Here is a 27,319-nt window from a genome sequence, read left to right as displayed (position 1 = left end):
GTCAAGAGTGCAGATAACAGATTTTTAACGGATTAAAATATCAGTCGACATGGGAGATGTAAACATACTCGCAGGAAAAACAGCAATATTACTGTGTCAGGGCTTTGTCACTTTGTAACAAAAAACAACATAACACACATATTAATTTACCACTGTGTCATCTGTCGCAGTTGCACCGTCGACCCGAATTAACAATTTTAACCCAACTGGTTGTGTTGTTATAGAAATAACCCAATAAACATAGGAATAACCCACTAAAACGACTCAACATGTTTAACCTAGATATTAGGTGCAGTAAATAACTCAATGTTTTTTAGAGTGTATATTTAAATTAATTTCCTTTTCACTTTTTTTGAGTGCATTCAGAAACAAACATACCCTCAGGTCTCTACCACATTCAAATTAACATGCGTCCAGAGGATTACAGCAACAAAGATCAACACAGAGAAAGACAGAAAGAAAAAAACAGAAAAACACGTGATTAAGGATGATGTGATGCTAAATGAGGAATGAGAGCAGATATAATAATCACACAGTTTGAAGCTGCAGACAGAAACATAAGACTCAGGACAGAAACACACGACCTCTGAAGTAAGAACAACTCACATGTTCAATCTTTAACTACAATTAGACTTTGACATGTTAATATTGTTTTTATCATTGTGTATGTGCATTTATGTTTCTGTTAAGATGGATTTTTAATTATCGCTGAAATCATGTTTTACACCAAATTTAATTTGTGAATATTTGAAATTTTTATTTTATTTATTTATTTATTTTTTCAGAAATGGACCAAACACTATATTTCATTCTTCTTTTCATTGGTGAGTGTGTTTGTGGTTTAATTTTTGGTTTCTAGTTTTAGTAGGTTTGATTCTGTTATGAAAATCATTAAATCAAAGCCTCTCTTTCACAGCTTTCTGCTCTGTATCTGAATGTGTTCAGCGTCAGTATCACTTTATAAATGAGAACAAGACCTGGACTGAAGCTCAGAGATACTGCAGAGAGAAATACACAGATCTGGCCACCGCTGACGACATGAACGACATAAAGGAGCTGAACAAGAGCGTGACTGATAAAAGTGTTCAGTTTGTCTGGATTGGGCTGCAGAAGACGGGTCGTGATGAATGGCATTGGTCTTCAGGTGAACCTGCGCTCTAACTGAACTGGGCACCTGGACAACCAGAAGGCAGAGATGATTGTGCTGGGATGAGAAATGGACAATGGCATGATTTGCCATGTAAGACTACCAGATATTTCATCTGCAACAACAGTGAGTTCATTTTCATATTCACCATATACTACATATTAATGGAATACTAAAGAGTATGACTGTTTAATTTGATTTTTTTATTTTGTCGCTGTATTTGATAATTTGTCACAATGGAAATTTGCTATTTAAAGAGCCTAAACATCTGAGGCCTGTCTACACGTACACAGGTATTTTTATAAAGAGTTTCTCCTTTTTCCGTTTTTACAAAAAATCTTTGTCCACATGAAAACACAAATGCACGCTATGAAGCACTGTCAAGAGCATGCCAAACCAACAGGTGGTGATATAACCTCAGCCATGTTGGGCCAGTCAGAAGCCTGACAAATGTGTGTATTATATTATGAAATATACGATATTCCACTCCTCGAATACGTGTAAGCAAATGTCTTTGACACCTTTATAATGACCATGTTAGCTGATCTTATAGCGGTGGTGGGCGCCGCCATATTAGTCCGCTCTGAATCTGAGCTGTGGGATTTATAACGTAAATTCATCCTCTCCTCCCGAAATACATTGAAGTAAGTGTGACACGTGTCCCGAGCTCTCGTCAGCGTCGCCCTGGAAACCAAGCCACCACACCTGCACCTGCTCATCATGGGCTGAGCGGCCACACCTGCACCCTATCAGACACCGCCTTCATAAGCCTGGGAGACACAGACAGAGGGATGAGATGGCTCCCAAAGACTTGCCTAACCGTACCATCTGTTTACCTTGCAGAGTTTTGCCCTTTCTGGATTGATCTGGTTGTTTTTTTTTCTTGTTCTCAGGCACCTTCTCTGTTTCCCCAGGCGGTCGCTCCTCCCCCACAATGGAAGAACTGCTGAAGCACCTCACCTCGGTGAGCATCCGCCAGCAGCAGATTATGGAGCACATGGCCTCCCGACAAGGGGAAACCAAGTGCAAGCTCGCCGCGCTCCGCACTGCCGCTGGCCAGCGAACTCTGCTGCCTTACCCCCGTGCCCAAGCTGTGCAATTGATCCCGAGGATGACGGTGCATGATGACGTCGAGATGTTTCTACATATGTTTGAAACCATCGCAGCCCGGGAGGCATGGCCCAGAGATGAGTGGGTGTGGATTGTGGTGCCACTTTTGATGGATGAGGCACAACGGTTCCTTGCTCTCTACATCAGGCAGCCGGCATGCGGAACCCGACCAATATTGACAAGCTTGTGGAGGCCATCGAGCTGGGGGAGGCCGCCCAACACCGGGAGTTTGGGGAGCAAGCGCTGCCTTTTCCCCGAAGGGTGGTCCAGGAACGGCACCTGCTGGAGGGTACCCAGCGACCAGTAAACAGGCAGGCGGTTCCCGGCCCGCAAGACGAGCCCATGCCCACCAAATTACCCCGCTCCCCTGGACGGGCTTGGCTGGCAGGCTGCACCGTACATCAGGAGACCCCAGAGGAGGCACCGGGGGCGGAAGTGCGGGTAAATGGCCGCCCGTTTCTCGCTCTCCTGGACTCCGGCAGCGCGGTCAGCCTCGTGAAGTCAACTGTCCTTCCCCCGCGAGCAGGAACCAAAATGCGACTACCCATCACCTGCGTACACGGGGACACAAGGGAGGTCCCGGCGCGGCGCGTCACCATCACAGCACCACCTGGCGCCTGGCCGGTAGAAGTCAGGATCGTCAGCGATCTTCCAGTCCCGGTCCTCCTCGGGAGGGACTGGCTGGGATTTAACTGCTTGCTCGCCATCGCTAGCCAGCCTGTCAGCCCTGCCGGGAGCCGCCAAAAACGGAGGGCAGCGAGGAAGCCCCGTCGGCGCCCCATGTTGTTGGCTTCGGACAGCCCCAGAGATGGTGAGTCACCCTCCCAGAATCCTAACCTCTACTTTGATCTCTTCCAGCAGGTGACTGGGGGCGGGGCATTCGCAAGAGAGCGAGACTGATGGGCACAGGTGAGGATCGCCGAAGGGAAAGAGCTCCAGCCAGCGCCCCATCCAACCCCTCACTTTATGGTGCAAAATGTGGCCTGCTTTACTGTGTAGCCATCGTAGAGGGGAGGAAAAGACCCTGCTGGTCGTTCCTCAGACCAAGAAGGAAGCGGCGATGGACCTGACCCATGCACATCCCATGGCGGGCCACCTAGGGGCCCAGAACACTATCCAGCGCATCCGCGACCGTTTTCACTGGCCAGGCCTGGAGGCCGAGGTCAAGCACTTCTGCCAGGCCTGCCCAACCTGCCAGCGGATGTCGCCGCGCCCACCTCCCCCCAGCCTGCTGATACCGCTGCCCATCATTGAGCCATCACCCAGGAGCTGTTCCTGCTGTGTAGTCAGGGTGGCATACCAGCCGAGATACTGACTGACCAGGGCACCCCATTTATGTCCCAGCTGATGGCTGGCCTCTGTCGACTGCTGAAGGTAAAGCAGCTCCGCACCACCGTGTACCACCCCCAGACCGATGGGCTGGTTGAACGCTTTAACCAGACGTTAAAACAGATGTTACGTCGGGTGGCTGCCGAAGACAAGCAGGACTGGGATAGGATGTTACCCTATGTACTTTTTGGGATCCGAGAGGTGCCCCAAGCGTCTACTGGCATCACCCCATTCGAACTCCTCTTCAGCCAGCAGCCCCGCGGCCTGCTTGACGTCGCCAGAGAGGCCTGGGAACAACAACCGGCATTTACACCGAACCACCATGGAACACGTGCGGGAGATACGAGAGCAGATCGACAGAGTGATGCCTGTAGTCCGGGAACACCTGACCAAGGCCCAACAAGCCCAGCAACGACATTACAACAGGGCGGCCCAGCCATGGGAGTTCCAGTCAGGAGACCACGTTATGGTCCTGGTCCCCACGGCCGCCTGCAAGTTCCTGGCCAGCTGGCAGGGGCCATATACCATAACGGAAAGGGTCGGCCCCGTCACCTACCGAGTACGGCAGCCAGGGAGAAGAAAAGAGGACCAACTTTACCACGTGAATCTCCTGAAGCGCTGGGGCGGAACCAGACCCCAGCTCTCAACCCTCGCCACCACACCTCCCGTGGTTGTTGACATGGACCCCCATCTCTCGGCCGCCCAAATGTCGGAGCTGCAACGTCTGGTCAGCCACCTTCCAGCGCCTAATGGATGTCCTCCTGCGGCCACACCAATCCTATGCGACCGCCTACCTCGGCGACGTCATTATACACTCGGAGACCTGGGAGGACCATCTGGAGCAGCTGCGGAGGGTGCTGTTGGAACTACGCCGGGCTGGCCTGACCGCCAACCCCCGGAAATGTCATCTGGCCCTTGCTGAAGTGAAGTACCTGGGCTACCAGGTGGGTCGCGGCCTCATCAGGCCCCAAGAAAAGAAGGTGACGGCTATCCTCTCTACTCCGCGGCCTGCCTCTAAGACTCAGGTATGGGCCTTTTTGGGGTTGGCGGGCTATTACCACTGTTTTATCCCTAACTTCTCCTCCTTAGCTTCTCCCCTGACAGACTTGACCAGGAAGGGGCAGCATGAGAATTCCCCCTGGAGCCCTGAGGCGGAGGCAGCGTTCCAGCGGATAAAGACAGCACGCACATCGGAGCCAGTGCTCCGAGCCCTCGACTTCAACCGCCCCTTCCTGGTACAGATGGACACATCCAACACCGGGTTGGGAGCCATCCTCTCCCAAGTCCACAACGGCGTGGAACACCCGGTGATATATATCAGCCAAAAGCTGACCCCAGCAGAGCGATGGTACGCGACCGTCGAAAGAGAGGTGTTGGCTGTCAAGTAGGCAGTCCTGGAGCTCCGGTATTACCTCCTCGGCCGCCAGTTCACCCTGATCACCTACCACGCCCCTCTGCAGTGGATGGCCAGAACCAAGGACATGAACGCCAGGGTGACTCAGTGGTTCCTTGCGCTCCAGGACTTCCACTTCACTGTACAACACTGGGCAGGGGCGGCCAACGTGAACGCCGATGGTCTCTCCAGGATATGGGCAGCTTTCGCAGGTCTGTCAGGGTCCACTCCCCGCCCTCCCCCAATCTCCCTGCTACTCCACAGGAACAGGACGATGCTTGGGGGGGGGGGGGGGGGGTGACACGTGTCCCGAGCTCTCCTCAGCTTCACCCTGGAAACCAAGCCGCCACACCTGCTCATCACGGGCTGAGAGGCCACACCTGCACCCCATCAGACACCGGCTTCATAAGCCTGGAAGACACAGACAGAGGGGTGAGATGGCTCCCAAAGACTCGCCTAACCGTACCCTCTTTTAACCTTGCAGACAGCAGCGTGTGTCCGCCAGACCCGCCACAAGTGAATAGCACAGACTCACACCCCACAGCGCACGGAAAGAGAGGAAGAGGAGAGAGAGAGAGACAGAGCACCAGCGCACCTCACTTTTGTCATTTTCCCTGCACTCCTTAATAAAAATCCACCCTTCGGGGAACTCAACTCCACCCTTGTGTGCTTCTTCACCCCGTCAGATAAGTCTCTGGTGAACTAGGAGAAGAGTAGAGTAAACTTTGTTACCCACACAGTGCGTGTATGATATCAATGAAACATGTTGTCAAATTATATTTGTAAGGATTGTTATTGCCGCTTCCATAGATATTGGTGTGTATTTTACAAACTATAAATATATAATTTGGCTAATGCTTTTGTGTATTTAAATGGCTGAAACTTAAAATAAGCATTATATGGTGGAAACACTGAATAGTTGTGATAATATGACAACCTCATACACAGGGTTAAAAAGGGTTAAATGACGTGTTTCTGATGTTTCCACTGCTGCTCCTGTTCACATCCAAACCATAAAGCAGCGTAAGAATAATGAACAAACAGCTTCATGAATCTTTTTCTCATTTGTTTTTCTTAAAGCGAACACAGGACTGGTCTTTGTCAATCAGATGATGAGTTGGAGAGATGCTCAGAGTTACTGCAGACAGAATCACATTGATCTGGTCAGTATGAGGAACCAGAATGAGAATCAACAGGTTCAGAAGATCATCAGTGATAATCATATATCTGAATCACATGTGTGGATCAGTCTGTTCAGAGTCAGAGACTCATGGCAGTGGTCAGATCAGAGTGACTCCTCATTCAGATACTAGAAGTCTCTTCAACCTGATAATTATGGAGGTGTTGAAAACTGTACAGTGACTGAACCAAATGCTCAGGGACTGTGGCATGACATCTCTTGCACCAATCAGTGTCCTTTTGTGTGTCATGAAGGTGAGTAGATCCTCACAAAACACACACCATCCATCACCTCCAAATCTTCACACTACATGTCCGACATGACAAATTCCTCCACAGTTTGTTCTGCATGTTGTTTTTGATCAGTCTCTCTCTAGTCTCTGCTTGTGGTTGTTTGGTTTCCAGATAAACTGATTCTGATCAAGGAGAATCTGACGTGGTCTGAAGCTCTGAGATACTGCAGACAGAATCATGTGGATCTGGTCTCGGTTCATTCAGAAGAGATTCAGCATCGTGTGATGAACGTGGTTAAACAAGCGTCTACTGCAGCGGTGTGGTTGGGTTTACACAACTACTGCATCATGAACATGTGGCTCTGGCTGACTGGAGAGGTCGTGTGCTATCAGAACTGGGCTCCAGGGAATGGAACAAGACCAGAAAACTGCAAACTGGAGAACAGAAAAGGAGCAGTTCAGTCTGGAGGAGATCAGCGCTGGATGAGCCTTCCTGAATCTCACAAACTCAACTTCATCTGCAGCAGAAATTAAGAGCTAATGTGTTTATACTTTAACAGTTTTCATAGGTCACTTCATTATTTTTCTGATTTACTTTTATGTTTGATTTGTTCTTTAGTAAGTCCTGAGTAAATCTGCTTATTGGGTTTTAAAAGTGTTGAAAAATCTGTTTTATTTCTGTTATGATATACGTGTATCTGGTGTGGTTATGACTCTGTATGTTTTGCACTAATCATTTCTTTTGAACACAAGCATAAAAACACAACATCAGCTCAAATAAACTCACGTACAGCCAGATTTGTCTCATATTTTATTGATTTCCCCTCAACACTGCATTGAGCTATAAGTTATATGTAACAAATATGTAAAATTTTAATTTGATTGTATAATAACCCCATGAATTATAATATGGATTCTCATCACTAATAGTCTGATGAAGTAAACTTAAGATGAACAAAACTTTCACCTTTAACTTAAAAACATAATTTCATTTACTGCTTTAAATTAGTCAAACTGGCCGCACAAATAATTTAAATTAATTTTAACTATATTAAACCGACTTAAATCACATCTTGTATAACAAAACATGTTTCCACGTTTATTGATCATACCTTTAAATATTTGTGTGTGCATTTTTATGAGAACACAAATGTGTGCAGAGGTATGAGATACATATTATAATGTGAAAGTGATTTATGAAGACACAATTCAAGGTTGCATTGCTCTCTAGAGGCGCGTCCAATAGGCTACTAGACATCTCTGTTAAAGTTTTTAAATTTATATGCATTTGCATAAATTTTGCTTTCAGATCGGTCCATAATGGAGATGTCACATCCTTAACATTGATTTTTCCTCTGAAACACAAAAATGAAAATTGAAATAAAACGAATATTTTATGTTTTGTGAATGGTCAATCCTTCTCCATTCTGCATATATTGTTGCTTCTGGTTTGTCCATTGTAAATCACAGAAAGTCTACAAAATATATTCCAAAAACACTGGTCTCTTTTTTTTGTCAAGTAACATGTATAGGCCTATTTGCCAAATCCAAAATAGCCTATAAAACACATTCATAGACGGACACTTTTCTGATGTCTGGACTCTATTTGGGATTTAGAAAAACATAAAGAGTTGGTTTAATATATTGGTAATGAATACATTCTGTGAGAATTTATATTTTAGGTTTTGACTGCGAATGTGGAATTGCCCAGTAATGAAACTAAGAATGATTAGGCCTACATGAAGTCTCTGGACAGTTTCTTATTACTGCAATATATTTTTACATTTGTATTGAGGAATTGATTGAGTTTTTTGAAAGTTTATTTTTAACAAAGCAGCATAGCCTATAAAATAAGAACAAAAGTTATTGTCTCTCTGGCAGATGTGTCTCTTTTGGCCAGTTTCTTGGTCATCACTCAAAAAAAAAAGTGAAAAAAAAGTTCCAAACATTTTTCTAAATTGATTAATAGTGATACAATAAGAAATATAACTTTGCAATTAAAAACAAAACTGAACTATTTTATAGGAACAATAAAAGTGATAAATTTCTTAATTCATGGACATAATTTTCGTCATGGGCTCTGTATATGGGAATAAAATGTGTTAAAAAATGCCAGATAACGATTGAGTATGTGTGACCTGCTGAAATACATTAGCGAATTATTAAATGTAAGTTTCAAGTCTTTCATAATTTGTTACATTAATGTGAGTGCCAAAATATGTGTTAGAACTAGGCCTAGCCTATAACACTCAACAATAAGCCACTTTTAAATCGTATTATTTTTTATGGCATAGCCTGCACACCTCCTTAAATGTAATCTAAACATTCCAAGTTAATATCCTACTTTTTGTATGATTTCTAGTTTTTCATGTCGCAGTTTCATGTGCAGTATCAACGGCCAAGGTCAGGTTTTTTCGTTCAAAAACTTTCATTAGCCTTTAGAGTGAAATGAAAGCCCCATAATACAACATAAGGAATTTCAGTGGTTTTCATAATGACTGTTATATACAATATGTTACGTTTTGAAATTAACTTTCTAAAAAATAATTTTAAATTAATTTTCTAATGATTTTTTAGAATATTATTTTATATTATAAAGTTATTTTTGTTTTATTTCGTTATTTGAACTCAGTTTACAAAACAAAATAGGGGATAAAGCACCTTAATACAACGTTAGGAAATTGTGTAGCTTTAATGGGTTTTGTAATGACTGTTTAATAACCATAACGTGCAGTAAGAGCCTTTGTGTAAATTAAATTATTTTTTCTTCTTTTTAATGCGTTAGGCTGCAGCCTACGACTATCTCATGTTTTGAAATTAACTTTCTAAAACATAATTTTAAATTAATTTTCTAATGATTTTTAAGGATGTTATAGTGTTATATTATAATGTTTTTTTTTTTAATTTTATTTCATTATTTGATCTCCATTTACAAAATGTATAAATCCAGTCAGTTTGCAAACTGTCCATTTGCGCCACCTGGTGGTAGTTTTGTGAACAACTTTAACACGCAACTGACTTGCAGTTAACCATGGTCCTGCGGCGATGGTAGTAGCCATTTAGTTGGGCACCTACTGTTCACCACTCTCAATAACAGCTGCAGATGTATTAATATTTTCAGTTAACATATAAAATATACAAATTTACATTTATCAGATGTTTTTATCCAAAGTGACTTATGAGGAGCATTCAATTCGATTCAAGATTATTTGTACACTTTCAAAAATTAACCATGGTTTTACCAAAGCACTTGTAGTAAAACTGTAGTAAAAACAAAATCAACCATAGTTTTACTACAATAACCATGGTTTAACTACAAACCACAATTCCAGAAAAGTTGGGGCAATTTGTAAAATGCAATAAAATCAATAATCTGTGATTTGTAATTTTTTTTATTTAATCAACAAAAGTACAAAGAAAAGATTTCCAAAGTTTTCACTGACAAACTTAAATGCATTTTGTAAATATATATATTTTTTATTTTGTTGGTTGCAACACAACTCCAAAAAAGTTGGGACAAAGGCATAATAACAGTGAAAAAGTTATAGATTATCCCAATTAAATATAGCCACATGGCCTCAGGAGTACTTAGAAAAACCGCTGTCATTTTCCACAGTCTGCCACTGCATTAAGAAATGCAACTTGAATCTCTGTTGCTCTTGAAAAAAAGCTATACACCAATTCTGTGCAGTGATGCTGCGGGGTTCTCTGGGCCAGAGCTCATCTTATATAGTCAAAAAGACAGTGGAAATGTGTGCTGTAGTCAGTTGAATGCACATTTTAACTTGTTTCAGGAAAAAATGGATGTTGAGTCAGGGCTGGCACTAGCTATAGGCAGAGCAGGCAATTGCCTAGGGCCTCGTGCTTTGAGGCAGGGCCTCCATAACCATGACATCCCCTATATGCTAGTTCGCCTGTCAAGATGGGCAGCGAAATTGTCAGGGTTCACAAGTCTGTGTTCATCCTGTTTGTTTTGTCATGTCTCTCTGCACTACTATGTACGTGGAGTGTTTGCTCTTGCCTTTTGTCAGATCGTTTAGTGTTCTTAACTGCTGTTTTTACAAACATAAAAATTAACCATGGTTTTACTACAAATAAAACCAAAAAAAACTTTGTTACTGTAGTTAAATGATAGTAGCACAAATTAACCATGGTCTTGCTACACTAACCATAGTTTAACCATGGTATTTATAGTAAAACTGTGGTTATACAAATGGTAATCAATGCTCCAAAAAACATCTCAGTTACATATGTAACCCTTGTTCCCTAAAGGAGGGAATAGAGACGTCATGTTGGTAATGACCGACAAATTGGGATCTCGCTTAGAGAGACCAATCCACTCTGAGTATAAACTAAACGAGCCAATGCACATTGGCATGCGACGATTGCATCCAGCTGCTGCTGATCGCAGCACGAGTATACTCAGGTTTTCACTTAGGAGCTGAGCCACTGACCCGGCCGTTCAGGGGTTGTACAGCAGCTGTGGCGGCGGGACGTGATGTCTCCTTTACCTCCTTCAGGGAATGAGGGTTACATACCTAACCGAGACATTCCTTTCAGTCGGTCACTCTCGTCATCATGTCAGTTTTGAATGATGAATTGGGATCCCTACCAAAGTGCCACGGATGCTGCTCCTTCCAGTGTCCTGTACAAGCCCCCTGCACCCCCTTTTTGGAGTATGCTGGGGCTCGTAACAAGAAGACCACGTCTGGCAGCCGAGGGGATGGAGAAGCTCGACAGGGTCTACATTACGGACTCTCTGGAGCGGTTTTTGCAAGCTGACACTAAACCGGGGCCTCTCAGTGCTTCTACCTGTTTGAGGTAAGAACACAGGAGGATACCGACTCAATACGAAGTCTATAGAATCTAGCGAGCATGTTGGGGGTCGCCCAGCCTGCAGCTCTACAAATACCTGTCAGTGAGGTGCCACGCATCAACACCCAGGAGAATGCAACACTCCTAGTAGAGTGGGCTCGCAACCTGAATGTGCAGGGCACACTCCCCAATCCACTTCCCCTTCTGCTGGCCTCCAAAATAGACAAAGAGCTTAGCTGAGGTCCTGAAGCTTTGTGTCTGGTACACATATCATCTCAAGGCTTGGATGGGACAGAGCAAAGCTAGGGCTGGGTCTGCCTCTTTTGGGGGCAGTGCTTGCAGGTTTACCACCTGATCCCTGAAGTGAGTAGTGGGAACCTTGGGCACATAGCCGGGATGGGGCTTCAGGATTACCAGCCAGCCCAAACTCTAGGCACGATTTGTCGACCCAAACTGCATGCAGGTCCTCTACCCTCTTTATGGAGGCCAGTACAAACAGGAGCAGAGTTTTCATTGATAAAAGCTTCAGCTCAACTGACTGCAAAGGCTCAAATGGGACAGCCTATACTCCAAACCCTGCTCTGTTCTGGCATCTCCGGGGGTCTTCTCGGTGAGAAGAAACATCACTCGACGAACAGTTTCCACTTTAAGGCGCAAGCGTGTCTCGTAGGCGGTGCTCTCACCAAAGTGATGTTTGTCAATTACCTCCAGGGGTAGGTCACCTAGAACCTCCAGACATCAAGTTTTTAGAGGTCTGGATGCGGGTGCCACAGGGTGCCCCTTCTCTGAGGCATATAAGCATCCCTCAGCAATACAAACCGTGGAAGTGACTAAGTGAGGATCTTGTTAGTGAGCCACAACAAGCTCTTGGAGTTCATACCCCACTGGTGATTCAGATTGAAAACCGTTGCCACATTGTCTGAATGGATAAGCACGTGACGGTCCACTAGACCCGGAAGGAAGTGTCTCAATGCCAGAAAAAGTGCATGCATCTCCAACAGGTTGATGTGGTCCATTGACTGGTCTCTTAACTATCTGCCACTGATACCTCTTTGGTTCCATACCATCCCCCCAAACCCATGAGGTATGCGTCAGTTGTTATAACCTCGCAACAAGAGGGGATAATCCCTAATGGCACACCTGCTGTCAAGAAGGTTAGGGATGTCCACTTGCGGAGGGCATGTATGCAACTGCGAGTCACTATAATCCACCGATGACGAGATGAATCCAACCGCAAAAGGTTGTTCCGTACTTGCAGGGGTCGGAAGGGGAATTACAACCCCTGCAAGGATATTGAGGAATTACGGAGGAGGCTGCTGTTAGCATCCTGATCAGCCTCAGAAACCCTCTACACTGTAGAGACACTCCCAGACGAAACTGAGCAAGGAGGTTTAGGATATCTGTCGTCTGAGATGGAGACAGAGAGGCACAAATTGAGACTGAATTGATGGTCATGAACGTGATGGTCTGAATTGATCTGAATTTAACTGATAACTGTTGTTCTTGAAACTGAAGCTTAAAAACTGCCTGTGATACATGTCAATCGGAGCATTGAAATATGCATTTGTCAGGTCAGGTCTACACTTAAGAAACCAATCCCCTTTTGCAACTGACCAAAGAACATCGGTCACATGCAACATGCGAAACAGAAGCTTTTTAAAAACTTGTAGAGCCTCCTCAAATATAAAATTTGATGGGAACTGCCATCTCACTTTGGAACCAGAAAATATATTGAGTAAAACCCTTTCTTCTGAACTAAGGCCATGAGGACAGGGTAAAATGAGACAAGCATTCTGGTGCAGGCGTTTCAACGGGGTTCGCTGTATTTAGCGGCGTAATCTTAATGTCAAGGGTATTTATTTCTAAGGTTGATGCAACATTAGCTGTGTGAGTGTGCGGTTGATTCAGATGCACGCAGCGTCAGAAGCACGCGTTTATCGCTCTATTGCTTTTATACATCTGCCCATAAGAACGTGATATCAATAGCCACGTTTACATGTATTTTATTTTGTCATTTTTATTTGTATTTTATTTTGTCATTCAGATTGAGACGTTATCTAATCCGATGGTGTTTACATGTGCTCGTGCTTTCGATTTTGGGACATGCTAAGTGCCCTACGATGACATACAAATTACCAGAAGAAGAAGAAAAAAAAATGCCGCATTTGCATTAATATTTTTCATAACTGCTCGCACTTGCTTGAAATAAACAGACTAATATTTGAACCTCTCGTGTTCCTTCGTGCGCTCAGTTATGTGGCCAGAACACGATCACATACACACTTACGACCGTCTTCTATCGTACCACACCAGTGGTGTAGTCGGGGCCATAAGCAAGTATACGCTGTAAGCTTACTTTTTTCCCGGGCCATTTGCGTATTTTCGACTTCTAAAGGTCAGCATCTGCATATACCCTCAGTATACCCACTTGTTTTGTTGCTTCGCAAAGTCCATAATCTACTATCATGAATCGTTTCCTCTTTAATGTTGTACCATACAGTTGTGTGAACTCGTGATTCTTTGTTGTAATTGGTGCATTATCACTTCTGAGTGCGCGTGTCCGCTGCAGCGAGAGAGCTCTGCTCAAATGCCATCAGGAGCACCGGGACATTTCTGGACCGGTTGAGTTGAGAGCTGATCACCGAAGTGAGGGAAACCTCCCCCACATTAGGCACCGTTTTTAAATTACACCAAACTGCAAAAAGCAAAAACTGCAAAAAAGTGTGAAGCGGCGCTACCCACTGCATCCACCAGCTGCGCGCAAGAGAGTCTCCCACACAGCTCTGCATTTGCGCAACAAAGTGATAAACTGCACAAGTCGCTTCATCCATTCAGATGTGATACAGAATTATTGATATTGTCGTGTCGTGTGATATGAGAACATTAAAGGTTCTGTAGTGATGCTGGCTTTATGAACGCAGATAGTGCTTGCAACGAGTTATCACACAACATTTACAAATGGGTTTTATGAATCTGTAATAATTCATACAAATGGCACAGGCAAATTTTGGTCAGCCTGCTGTTTTCATTGAGCTATTCACTATCATCGTGTTGTTTCTAAGCTGAAAAGCAGTACATTGTGCTTCATGTATTACATCAGCTTTCTGCTCTGGTCATGAGAGCAGATATGACAGTTCATAACACAGCAAGTGTTCTCCATTCTAATGTGTGTTAATTGTATAATTGGAATTTTATCTTCTACGTCCACTATTTCCCAGTCTACTGTAATATCAGTGTCTACAAATCACAGAATGCACAGTGTTGCCGACATCACGTTCCCATTCTGATGACTATGACTATTGATGTGATTACATAGATACAAAGTAATTGGTTAACACGTTTACATGGAAGGATTTTAATTTAGTTTGGTTTATAGAAGGTTATCCCACCCCTCTCAAACCGATTACCATTTCAGTTTGAGCAATTTTATTCCGACTGAGGTGTTTATTTGGAGCATTTTCATTCAGATTGGACTGTCATTCTAAGTTTCCAAAGGGTGTATGCTTCCCCTGCTGGACTACCACCCTTCATTATGCAATTTACAGCATTAATGCATATTACATGCTCCTTGTGCCGCAGCCAGGGGTCGTATGCTTCCCCCTTTACAATCACACATTTGCTTTAAAGGGGTGCTACAATGGTGTTTCATGGATTCAGAGTTGTTCACAGTATTAAAGAGATGGATTTCATGCTAAACATGGCCAATTTGGATGAATGGAGAATTTCTGTGCCGAAAATCTTACTTCTGGGTGGTACAAGTTTCGGCAGTTTTTTTTTTTTCGATCATGGATCTAATGACGTAGACGATGGTGGAACTCCTTATGATCATTTCTCTCGGGGAAGCACGCCCGCGCATACATCGACCAGAGGATAGCGAGACCTCGCCCATAAACGCGCTTCATCTGGAAATCGTTGCCAGCGCTGCTAGGGGTGTATGCTTCCCCCTTTACAATCACACAGTTGCTTTAAGCATTTTAAGAACATGCTTGTTGCACATCCTCGATTGCTTAACTTCGGGTGACAATTCCCCCTTAATGTGATTTTTACAGCATGTTGGACACTTAAAATTGGATAATATACAAACTGCCGTTGTATAAGACCGCTGCTGCTTGGGGTGTATGCTTCTCCCTTTACAATCACACAGTTGCTTTAAGCATTTTAAGAACATGCTTGTTGCACATCCTCGATTGCTTAACTTCGGGTGACGCTTCCCCCTTAATGTGATTTTACAGCATGTTAGACACCTAAATTGAATAATATACAAACTGCCGTCGAATTAGACTGCTGCTGCTGTTAAGGGTGTATGCTCCCCCCGTACATTCAAATATTTGCATAAGCAGCTTAAGCAACATGCTTGTTGTATGCTTCCTTTCTGAGTTGGGGTAATGCTTCCTCCATAAATATAGTATCAAACAACATTTCTCATTGCTGGCCATTCAAATTGCATCAGTTGTGTTGGGGAGTTTTGGCATAAGGTTGTTTTGAGGGTTTGTCTTGCTGCTCTCCCTGCTCTGTCCAAGCATGGCTGCATGGACAGGCGTTTGGAGTCTTGCCAAGAACATAACCATACCGCCATCACTAACTGTATGCAATATAATTGTCATAAATATACTTGACGGAAGTGGTCCTGATTGAAATTCAGCATCGCGTTAGTTCAGTCAGGCCACGTTAGTCACGCTTGCATCAGCCGACAGTCAACTGTTCCTGACGTGTACCAATCCAGTCTTGACACCGATCACATGCGGTCTATATAAATTCCCATTCTTCAGCGTCTCTTCCGTCGCATCGCTGCTTGCAATTAACTCCCTCCTCCAACCCCAACTCTACCAACTGAACCTGTAATCCAATCTAACTTGTTCTTTCTTTACAGTCTCTTCATTGGAAGCAGTCTCTATCACATTTCGTTTACAACTCATGTAATTGTGAATTGTAATTTTGTATGCATATAATGGTTCTGTTCTGTACCCCAGAGGGATTTGTCTTGCTGCTCTCCCCGCTCTGTCCAAGCATGGCTGCATGGACAGACGTGTGGAGTGTTGCCCAGAACATAACCATACTGCCAACACTAACTGTATGCAATATAATTGTCATAAATATACTTGACAGAAGTGGTCCTGATTGAACCTGTAATAAGTACTCTTATTTATCTCCACATCAAATGTAAATGTAAGCCATCTTAAATCATGTAAACACGCATCTACTCTCAAGCATATGTAATCAGAAATTAGCGAACGTTTCAACAGAGTCGCCGAGCCTTCTAAGGTTTCGTGAAATTGAAAAATCAAAACTACAATCAGAAATAAATTTGTGATTAAAGGAAAATAGTAAGGATGAGTTTAGTATTTCCAAAAACATTTTCCATTTGCCCACCAATTTATTTTATTTATTTGCCTACTTTCTAATCACATGTTTAATTATATGTATTTAAACAAGAATATGTGTATTTATACACACATTTATTTATTTGCATATTTATATATTTATTTCAATATATGTGACCAATCACGGAAAGTAGGGACACAAGTTGGTTCTGGGGCATTTTGAGTTATTCACAGATTCTGAAAGTGTAGTCTCCAAGCTTTCTAACGATGTGTAACACATGGAAATCTGCTAATATTTGGAGAAGTTGTGGCCATTTGAAGGTAGGCACTCAAAAAAGCTCAAAAGGGAGAAAATGGCCTCTAAAGATTGTGCAGTTCTCACCTGTTCTCACCTGCTGGGAGTGACAATAGGGCTCATTTACATCTCATTTAGATAAGCCATACCCCCTGTAAAGCTCCCCCCAAGGCTATGGCATTGATCGATTCAGGGGCAGCAGGTAATTTCCTTGATATCAATTTTGCTAAGACCCATTTCCTTCCTCTTGTTTCATGTGAATCTGGTGTGGTCGTGGCAGCACTAGATGGTCACCCTCTAGGTACAGGGCGTGTCAAGTTCATCACCAGGGACATTACAATAAGGACTGGTTCACTTCATATGGAGACAATTCGCCTTTTCGCCATCGATTCACCCCAAAAACCCATAATCCTCGGTCTGCCCTGGCTGGAGAGACATAATCCCTGTATTTCCTGGTCCACAAGACAGATTGTCAGATGGTCTGCATCATGTCACAAGAATTGCCTGTCACCTCATTCTCGCCCTGTCATTTCTCCTAGACCCACCAAGAAAGAGGTTCTACTCATTCAGGGGTTACCAGCCGAATACCAGGACTTGGCTGAGGCTTTCAGCAAGGCTAAAGCTACGCAACTTCCTCCTCATCGCACTAATGATTCTGCCATCGAGCTCATTCCCAGAGCAGTTCCAACCAGAGGTAGAGTTTTCCCCCTAACTCAACCAGAATTGGAGGCCATGAGGACCTACATTGAGGAGGAACTACCGAAGGGCTTCATCAGACCATCTACCTCTCCTGCTTCAGTGGGTTTTTTCTTTGTAAAGAAGGATGGAGGATTACGGCCTTGCATTGACTACCATCACTTGAATGAGATCACGGTAAAGTTTCGCTACCCCCTTCCTTTAGTCCCAGTTGCTCTTGAACAGCTTTGATCCACCAAATACTTTACCAAGCTCGATCTACGCAATGCATACAACCAAATTCGCATTCGGGAGGGGGACGAATGGAAGACTGACTTTTCTACCACCACTGGGCACTATGAGTATCTTGTTATGTCGTTCGGACTCGCCAATAGTCCATCTGTCTTCCAGGCATTTATCAATAATGTGTTCTGGGACATGTTAAATCGGTGGGTGATTGTCTACATCCTAATATATTCTGACACGCGTGAGGCTCATGTGCAACAGGTACGATCAGTTCTACAGCGCCTGGTTGAATACCAACTGTATTCAAAGATGGAGAAGTGCGAGTTTCATCGAACCTTGACATCATTCCTGCGGTACATCATCAGTGCAGACAGGGTGGCGATGGATGAGAAGACTAAGTCTGTTTTTAGTTGGCCGCTACCTAGGACCATTAAAGATCTGCAACATTTCCTGGGGTTTGCCAACTTCTACACGCGGTTTATACGGAATTTGTGTGTTTTTGGTTGGCCGTTGACTTGGTTAATTAGGGGTGTGAAGCATCGTCTCGTCTGGTCCACAGCAGCAACAGAGGCCTTACAACAATTAAAGGAACAATTCACCACAGCACCTATTCTCCATCATCCTGATCCTGAGCTTGAATTTACTTTGGAGGTCAATGCATCTAACACAGGTATCAGAGCCATTTTGTCACAACGCCAGGGCAACCCTCTCAAGCTTTACCCTTGTGCCTTTTACTCCAGGAAACTGAATGCCACAGAGAGAAAATATGATGGAGAACGAGAACTACTGGCCATGAAAGCGGCGTTTGAGGAGTGGAGACACTGGCTAGAGGGTGCCAAGCATCCATTCACGGTACTTACGGATCACAGAAATCTGGAATACATCAGATCAGTCAAATGGCTCAATTCCCGGTAAGCTAGATGGTCGCTGTTTTTCTCATGGTTCGAATTTCATGTAACTTACCGCCTGGGTACCAAAAATGGTAAAGCCGATGCTCTCAAGACTATTTGATTCTGGATTCCTCGTCCAACTCACTCAATGAGTCCGTCATCCCAGCTACACTCATCCTTGCTCTGGTACAACATTATGACGGAGATTACGGAGGCTCAGTCTGGTGATCCTACACCACCTGATTGCCCACAGAATCTAACGTATGTTCCTGAAGGTCTTCGACAACGAGTCATCCAGATGATTCACGAGTCCCCTAGCTCTGGTCATCCCGGTATCACTGCCACAGTGTATCTTGCAGCAGGACGGTTTTGGTGGCCATCATTACAAAAAGACATTAATACGTTCATTCAGCACTGTGTCACCTATAACATCACCGAATCCTGTCATCAATGTCCAGTCGGTTTACTTCAACCTTTACCCATACCTCAACACCCCTGGTCTCACATTGCCATAGACTTTGTAACCGACCTTCCCCACTCCAGAAATCACACCACCATACTGACAGTCATTGACCGCGTCTCCAAAGCATTCCCCTTATGAAACTTCCCACTGCCTTTGAGACCACTGAGGCTTTACTGGGGCAGGTCCTCAGATTCTACGGACTGCAGTTCACCTCCAGAGTCTGGTCTGCTTTCTGTCATCAACTTAACATAAACGTCAGCCTAACCTCCGGCTATCACCCCGGGTCCAATGGCCAGGTGGAGATACTCTAATGGTCTAACTCCCTTCCAGTGCGTGCTTGGCTTCCAGCACCCGTTATTCCCGCGGTTAATGACTGGCTGCGTCGTAGTGAGGAGACCTGGAACTCCACTCATGTTCACCTCCAGCATGCAGTACGCTGAGTCAGAGACCAGGCCAACCGCCATCAAAGACCGGATCACCCATACGCTCCGGGTCAGTGGACTTGGCTCTCTACCAGGGATCTTCGTCTTCATCTCCCGTGCAAGAAGCTCAGTCCCAGGTACGTGGGTCCTTTCAAAATCATTCATCAGATTACACCAGTTTCTTATCGATTAGCTCTCCCTGCCAGTTATCGTATCTCACCCACTTTTCATATCTCTCTGCTCAAGCCCGCCTGCGGTCCAAGAGGGGAGGGGGACCAGGAGGAGGCTTATCAAGTAAGTGTGCTGGTGAGTTGACTGGATTTTCAGCGAGGGCTGCCGGCGCTGTGTCCGGAGGGGTATTGTTGCCGGCGGTGGATGTCTGTGGTCGGGGCGGGCCTGGTTGCTACAGTAGGTGGCCATCCAAAACGTTGGTTCTACCGCCGCACGTCCCGCCGCCGCCACGTCTGCAAAGTGCATTTGCAGCTTTTGACAGCTGAGTGGCGCTGAGTGGTAGCATAGTGAGCTAGGCTTGCGTGTTTTATAAATTACTTTCTTTATTTTAGTAAAACGTGAGGCTCTGAATAATTTTGCTCCCATTATTTAGGCCTAATTAAAACAAGAAATGAATAAATTAAACCTGCACGATTTAACTAAATCATTGAAACTCTAAAGAATGGACTGATTAATAAAACGTCTTCACGTATAAACTCAAGTTCTCTCATTATAATCAACAAAGTGCACACGATGTAAAAAAAGAGCTTAATTAACTCAAAACTTTGGTTTTCTTTACTTGCTTTCATGTAATTTAAGTAAAAAATAAATAAATAAATAAATCGTAGCCGTATTTAAATGCAGGTTTGTATAATTCCTTAAAATATAAGTGCAAGATTTGCTCGGCGCGCATGATGTTGAGTGCACGTGCAGCATTTATTCTTATTTGTCTACATATTTTATCTTCATTAGAAATCTTGTTTGGTTTTATTTAGGATAATTGCATGTAAAAATAAATATTTGCTTTGTAATGCATATGCAAAATGTGAATTATTATTCATATTCAAGTGTTTGTGCGAAAATTATTACGCATGCTTGACAGGGAGGCACCCTCTCGATCACGTGAATTTTTTTTTTTTTTTTTTTTTTCCCTAATAATGAATTAACTTAAAATTGTGGTGTCTCACATACATGACAAATATATCTACAGAAAGCTTGAAATGTCTTTTAAATGAATCAATTCAAAACGAAAGCATTATGTAATCTGTGAGGGTTGTATTTCTCTCTAAAGGTGCGTACATGTGGAGAGAGTCAGCATTGTGAATTTCATCTTGCAGCCGACAAGAAAACATTTGTTTATTAATAAATAATTAAAAGTCACCTTTTTCACAATTATTAGGCTACTTCTGCCTGTGCTTTGTGGCAAACTTAATGCATGTGCTTGAGCGCGGAATATATTAAGGCTCATTATGGATTATAGATCTAAATTTAATATAAACCTGCGATTAGTTGAATAATGACAAATGAACGACTAGTAACTAGAAAAATCTTATGTGGGAGGCAGACCTATTAAATACCCTCTAGACATATCTGTTAAAGTTTTAAAAGCATTTTATACTCGTTTGCATAAATTCTTCTTTCAGAACGGTCTGTAATGAAGAGATGTCTTAACACTGATTTTTCATCTGAAACCCAAAAATGAAAATTTTAATAAAATTGATATTTTATGTTTTGAGAATGGCCAACCCTTCTCTGCAGATAATGTTGCTTCTGGTTTGTGCATTGTAAATACAAATAATAATAATAATAATAATAATAATAATAATGTAACGCATGTGTATTTCCCAAATCTAAAATATCCTATAAAACACGTTTATAGAAGGATAATTTACTAATGTCTGGACTCTGTTTGGGATTTAGAAAAACATAAAGAGATAGGCTACATTTTGTGAGAATTTATATTTCACACTCAAAAAAATATTGTTTAGATGTAACAAAATAAAATTAAAGCAGCAGTTTGCATTTTTTTTGGAGTTAAGGCAACTTGGTCTGAAATTAAATTATAATCGCTAATAAACTATATTGCGCTATACAGTAGTCAACATTTGAACCAAAATGACGGGGCAATTGTTCTACTTTGGCTAAACCGGCTCTGCAAGTTTGAAACCCTCATAAGACACTGTCCATATGAAAGAGCAAGAAATTCACACCTTTATCTCGACCCCCACAAACTATACAGAACTACCCCCCAGCCCCCTCCAGCTGAACTGAACTCGGTCTGTTTGTTGGCTGTGAGGAACGGTGTGTTGTCATGTTACTGGGTTGAAAGATGCCTGCACTCACAGCAGCTGTACTCTTTGTATTCATTATTTTCTCGCAGCCCATATTATTGTTTTCACTAGACCAAAATAATAACAAATTATTAATTGATAATTAATAATTTTTGAGAAAATCATTGTTATTTGTGAACGTCGGTGTTTGAGGAAGGCTTTAAGACCAAGCGGAATCCTCTGCCAGCTGCTCCCGCTTCACAGCGAGCGACTCACGTTCACTGACCCAGCTTCACCGTCTGTGGTTTGATTTTACAAAATCAGTTTGAGCCCAACATTTAGCAAGGCAGAAAAACATTCAGTCTACCTGAAGAAAGACGTATTTCATTGACCTAATGCTGTTAAATAGAGAGTTAAAAACCCTAGTAGGCTATTCTTAAACTTGGACCTCATTATATTGAAGTACAAATTCTAAAATTTCATAGCCCTTCAGTTGTTATGCTTTAAAATCCCATACCATTTGTAATTTCACAGTATTTTCACCTCCTAAACTACTATCCCAATTCTGTAATGGTAAAATTTACTCAGGCCGATGGCTTTTATTTATTTATTTTTTATTTTTATTTTTTTAAATAATAATTGTAGCCTAGATTGTTGAAGCAAAACAAATGATGACTTTTTAACTGCAGGCAGATATAGGCCTATATTATTAAAAATATATTATCATTACAAATATTTGGATCGTCCCTTATTCTGTACCTTATTTTCTTAAAGAATAAACACTTATAAATAAAGAATAGAAGAGAGAATCTCAATTAGCCCTTATTTTCCATTTATGAAGTTAACTGGCAACTCTAATGATGATGTAGTTATCTTTTGACTCCCTGCTCAAAAATAAAAAAATAAAAATCCCCGTTGTAGGAGATATGCGAGCGAATAATAGATTTAAAAAAGAATAAAAGTGGGTGCTTGGTTTCAGAAAATGAATACAGCTCGTAAAAATGATATGATGAAAAAGTCATGCTAACTTATTAATTCATAGAAATAATTTAAGCAATTAAAACCTTTTTTTATACTAGATTCAACTTGAATCTCAATACTATTAAACTGACTTTAAAATCTCAAGGAGTTTATAAGTTGAAACGGGTAAAATGTCACAGTGCATGTTAAATAGTCTAAATGAACTTGTATCTTATAGTATCCGAAGACCTTGATTGCATGTAAGCATAAAACTAACAATATATTTAGACTTTTTTCTTTTTTTAAATGAATGTGATGAACAAAGTCATTTTCAGATGCAATGGGGAAAAAAAAAAAAAAACAGGATAAAAACATACACGAGACTTGTAAATAGTTAACAACATAGCCTAGATTAGGCCCAGACTCTGTTCCTAAGTATATAATGTATTTTTTTTAACCCACAGTAACACATTTTAACTGATTAATCGCCTATTTTCGTTTGCTGCGTTTTTTTTTTTGTTTTTTTTTATTACATTCAGAAATTATTACGGCAGGCCTAATAATGTTATAGGTGCCAACAGGATATTTTTAGTTCCCCTCACTTTACAACAAATCCTTTACATTTAACAAATTTATCAGAACAGAACAATAATTAAAAAAAAGTATAATTATAATGGATAAATATAATTGCAGTATATGATGCTTAGTTATATAATAATAATAATAATAATTTAAAGGAAACATAAGGTAAGGTTGGGCTCTCTCATTCTGGAGAAATCCAAACGTTTCCATATTCGTGATGTTGCCCATTTGAAAATAGGCTTTGTAGTTCATGCATGTTTCAGTATTCGACGGAAAAAAATCATAATGAACAAAAATATGCCGAAGTGGACCGCTGCTCGCGCAGCATGGCACGGTGTACAATGAATGTGCGCGTGAGGCACCAGCGCTGAAACAGAAAATACTACATTTTTGGTCCCACACAAGGCATAATTCAAAAATGCAAACTATTAGCAGTTAGGAAAATCAAGAATAAAAACAGAGTTAATAAGAATTATATCTAAATGCTGGACCGTTCTCATTTCGCTCTGCATATGGAACCTGAGGGCTTTTTTTTTTTTTTTTTTTTTTTTAACCAAGAATGGACCGAAATGAGCCTAAGACTATCCCACGTTTTGAAATTAACTCACTCTAAATTTTATAATGGTTTTTAAGGATGTTACAATGTTATATCATAATGTTATTGTTGTGTTTTACTGTTGTTATGTTTTACTTCATCCTTTCATCTCCATTAACAAACCAACATTTTACAATTACATTAATTTTGCAAGCCGTCCCTTTGCGCCACCTGGCGGTAGTTTCGCGAATGATTTTAACACGTGACTGATTGCAGTTAACGCCGCGACCCTGCAGTAGCGGTATTACCCATTTTGGATGTCTACCTACTGTACGAGTAGGCGCCGTCTCGAAAAGGAGGGGTCTGAGAATGCGGGACTCTGGGTGCAGGACTGTAGATGCAGGCTCCGAGTCTGCAGCTTCATAATAGCAGTAGCGGTAGCCTAGATTAGGCCCAGACTCTGTTCCCTTAAGTATATAATGTATTTTTTTTAACCCACAGTACACACATTTAACTGATTAATAATCGCATATTTTTCGTGTGCGGCATGTTGTTTTTTTTTTGTTTTTGTTGTTTTTTTTTTTTTTTTTGTTAGAGGTGTGTGAAAAAAAAAAGTGCATTTTCATTATATTCGAAATTATTACGACCGGTCCTTAATAATGTTATAGGTGCCAACAGGATATTTGTAGTTCCCCTCACTTTTACAACAAAATCCTTTACATTTAACAAATTTATCATAACAGAACAATAATTTAAAAAAAAAATAATTATAATGGATAATATAATTGCAGTCAGATATGATGCTTAGTTATAAAAAAAAAATAATAATTTAAAGGAAACATAAGGTAAGGTTGGGCTCTCTCATTCTGGAGAAATCCAAAACGTTTCCATAATTCGTGATGTTGCCCATTTGAAAATAGGCTTTGTAGTTCATTCATGTTTCAGTATTCGACGGAAAAAAATCATGATGAACAAAAATATGCCGAAGTGGACCGCTGCTCGCGGTTAGGAAAATCAAGAATAATAACAGAGTTACTAAGAATTATATCTAAATGCTGGACCGTTCTCATTTCGCTCTGCATATGGAACCTGAGGGCTTTTTTTTTTTTTTTTTAACCAAGAATGAACCGAAGTGAGCCTAAGACTATCCCACGTTTTGAAATTAACTCACTGTGAATTTTATAATGGTTTTTTAAGGATGTTACAATGTTATATCATAAGTGTTTATTGTTGTGTTTTACTGTTGTTATGTTTTACTTCATCCTTTCATCTCCATTAACAAACCAACATTTTACAATTACATTAATTTCGCAAGCCATCCCTTTTGCGCCACCTGGCGGTAGTTTCCGAATGATTTTAAACACGTGACTCTGACTTGCAGTTAACGCCGCGACCCTGCAGTAGCGGTATTACCCCATTTTGGATGTCTACCTACTGTACGAGTAGGCGCCGTCTCGAAAAGGAGGGGTCTGAGAATGCGGGACTCTGTGGTCTGGTGTTATACGATCTTCAGAACATTCCGAACAGCAAGGGGTCTGAGAATGCGGGACTCTGGGTGCAGGACTGTAGATGCAGGCTCCGAGTCTGCAGCTTCATAATATTGCAGACCAAGGATTATGGGTTTTTGGGGTGAATCGATGGCGAAAAGGCGAATTGTCTCTGTATGAAGTGAACCAGTCCTTAGTGTCCATGTCCCTGGTGATGAACTTGACGCACCCTGTACCCTGATGTACTGAAATGGGGAACAGTGCAGGCAATCAGTCTCAGGTGTGGGTTGTATTGTGGGAAATGTAGTTTAAACTAATACTCAGGAGAGGGATCCCTCCGGTGGTGTTTAGGAAGTGCCACAGAGGCCGGATTCGTGACAACATGACTCATGCTCACGTTCACTTATGCCATTTTTATTCTGCAACCGCAGCATAAAAGGTGCATAAATGCATGAGTTACAAGAAATTTAAATATAGAAATGATAAATGAAATGAAAATGTGAATTCACATATATGAAATTTACAATCTACAGTCATGTGAAACAGTTGAGTTAAAATAATGGTTTTAAATTATTAGTGTGTTTTTGTGTGTTACATGAGGAGGATAATTCAGCACCTCCAGGGATGTTTTGTAATGTAGCTGTATGTGGTAAATTTTATAAACAATGTTAAATTTTGAGTGAGTTACATTTAGCTTTAACCTAAAGTGTTTAAATACATTAATTAACAAACAGGTACTAATATTCATACCAAACTATTGCAAAGATGCACTATGTAACTGAACTGGATTGACAAACAGGTCACAGTAAGGAGACCTCAGTCGAACAATAACGTGCAGTAAACATTTAGTGTAAATTACTTAAGTGTCATTTAGGTTTGAGTGATTTTATAAATGTTTTTTTTTCATGCTTCATTTTCAACAACAAAATAACACAGCTTAAGCTAACATATCTAAACATTAATGAATCACCATCTTTATTATAAATTAAAAGGCTTTGATAGCTAATATGTGAAAAAAAAAAATCAGAATGAGAACAAAGCTTATGTTTGAGTTTACCGGTTAGTTGAGCCAGAACACTCAACATAAAAAGAAATAATAATAATTAATATTGACATAAATAGTATTTGATAATTTCTAAATAAAAATCCAAATGCAAAACCTAATTATGTTTGAAAACAACAATTTGGTTTTGTTTATATTGTTTATAAATAGTGCTAAACAGGCATCTAGTGGTGAAAAGTGTTTTATTACTGTCACGGTGCGAAATGGAGGACAGGAGGCAAATGCAAGTAAATGATGTTTATTAAATGAAGGCGATGGTGAGTGGATCCTGGAGAGTGACGCAGGGACCTCGACGGCAGCACAGACAGGTGAGTAGATATCTTGAGTGCGTTGGTGGAGGTGGTGATGGTGATAGATCCGTGGATGATGGCAGTAATCCAGAGGCGACCGAACAGGAAACAGAGCATGAAGCAGGAACGCTGAAGGACGAACAGACATGCACCACGAGGACCTCAAACAACGATCTGACAAACAAGAGACGAAAGACCGGGCATTAAGTAGGCTGTTGTAATGAGCTGCAGCCACATGAAACAATTAACATGACGTAACATGAACCCAGCAGGAGACGGTGCATTCATGAACCGTGACAATTACATTTGATTTGATTTATTCTTTCATTAATCTGCTTCTATTCTTTGGATTTTAAATGCTTTTTCAAGTTTGCTCTAGTTTTTAACTCATATACTACATTAAAAATAATATAAACTTTTTTCTAATATTTTATTATTTAATATAGAAATAAATGTTGTATGCTGTAATGTAGAGGTGATAACTGTTTACAGGAATTATGAAAATAGACTGAAAATATATAAATGTTCATGTGGATAGGTAATATTTTAATCGGAGTGTCTATTTACACTAAGTGCAAATAGCCTGTCTTCTTAGCAGAGGCTATTTACACTAGCTCCACCCA

At 41.7% G+C, this 27,319-nt stretch overlaps 1 pseudogene; it reads left to right on the top strand.

The window, feature by feature from the left end:
* The first annotated feature begins 310 nt into the window (after positions 1–310).
* Positions 311–7,352, top strand: LOC109069670 (annotated as a pseudogene).
* Positions 7,353–27,319: the final 19,967 nt, after the last annotated feature.

Source organism: Cyprinus carpio, chromosome B4 (assembly GCF_018340385.1).
Source record: "Cyprinus carpio isolate SPL01 chromosome B4, ASM1834038v1, whole genome shotgun sequence".
Taxonomy (NCBI): Eukaryota; Metazoa; Chordata; class Actinopteri; order Cypriniformes; family Cyprinidae; genus Cyprinus; species Cyprinus carpio.
The sequence above is the reverse complement of the archived record's forward strand: the minus strand, read 5'-3'. Positions and strand labels throughout refer to the sequence as shown.